Consider the following 1,278-nt stretch of genomic DNA (forward strand, 5'->3'; position numbering starts at 1 on the left):
GGTTTCAGTAATTCCTCTCGGTTACATTGCCCTTGATACTGCCTACCAGGCCTCTTACACCCTCCTCACCACTGATTTTGGATCACTTGTTGTACCCTAGTCCCTGGGTTGGTTAACACCACTTCCTGTCCTCCACCTCCCTATCTCCCACGTCTCCCCAGAACCGTCGGTCCCATTGTTTTCTCTTCCAGATTGTTTATCCAGCCTATCTTATCTAGATAGACCTGCTATCATTATTTCTTGATGACATCAATCACATACAAAATATATAGATGCACAGAACTATTTAAAGCTACATGCACAGATATGTATATAGATTGCGCTATAGAAATGTTGTAGTTGTTACTGTGTGTCACACATTGGGTTGCTAACTGCAATGTCAGTTGGCTAAATGTAACAGTCGCTCCAAGGGGAAAAGATGAAACAGTTTGCTTCCTCAGAGACTTACAGCCTCGAAAGAGGAAGGAGCAGCTTTAGTCCGTCCTCTCGGGCCTCCAGGCACCAACACTGACTAGATAGGCCAGGGTCTATTTGCACCCACTCCTTTCTTCCCCATCTACCCACCGATAAATATAGGGCTTAAATTTCCATGAAAAAAAATTAGGGAAATGAAAAGCAGCTAATGTCACAAAGTTTCTAACTAATTAAGAGAATATCTTGCTTACAATAATTTTATATTTTTTCACTCTTTTCTTGTTCTATGTATATATTGGGAGGCCTTATTTTTAACATCTATTTCAAAAGAAGTTGTATTAAAAGGAAACATAGTTCATTTCAGAAACATTAAAAGTAATTTTCTGGGAGCAAGAAACAGAACTATGAAATGTGTGCTAAGGGAATAATCAGCCAACAAATGATTAAGACAAGAAATAACTTCTGTCAGAATTTGAAACATGGCAGACGATGTGGACCAGCAACAAACTACCAACACAGTAGAGGAGCCTCTGCATCTCATTGGGCTCAGCCTGGATGAACACATTTAGGTGAAAATGCGAAATGACCGAGGGCTTCGAGGAAGATTGCACGCTTATGGTCAGCATTTAAATATGATACTGAGAGATGTGGAAGAAACTGTGACTACTATAGAAATTGATGAAGAGACATATGAAGAGATATATAAATCAACGAAACGGAATATTCCAATGCTCTTTGTGCGGGGTGATGGTGTTGTGCTAGTTGCTCCTCCGCTGAGAGTTGGCTGAAACCAAGAATCTGTTCAGAGGGAAGAGAGGGGCCTCCTGAATGGAGGCTGTGTTCTGAAGGGAAACCTACGTAAAC

The 1,278-nt window shown here is 41.0% G+C and overlaps 1 protein-coding gene and 1 pseudogene across 1 annotated transcript in view; one reads left to right on the forward strand and one right to left on the reverse strand.

Moving 5' to 3' along the window:
• Positions 1 to 1,278, reverse strand: part of PAM (peptidylglycine alpha-amidating monooxygenase) — a 212,829-nt gene that overhangs the window by 82,815 nt on the left and 128,736 nt on the right. The window lies entirely within an intron of this gene.
• LOC101662254 lies at positions 894 to 1,214 on the forward strand (annotated as a pseudogene).

Source organism: Echinops telfairi, unplaced genomic scaffold, assembly GCF_000313985.2.
Source record: "Echinops telfairi isolate 266 unplaced genomic scaffold, ASM31398v2 ScPeMD7_7469;HRSCAF=8507_1, whole genome shotgun sequence".
NCBI classification, from domain to species: domain Eukaryota; kingdom Metazoa; phylum Chordata; class Mammalia; order Afrosoricida; family Tenrecidae; genus Echinops; species Echinops telfairi.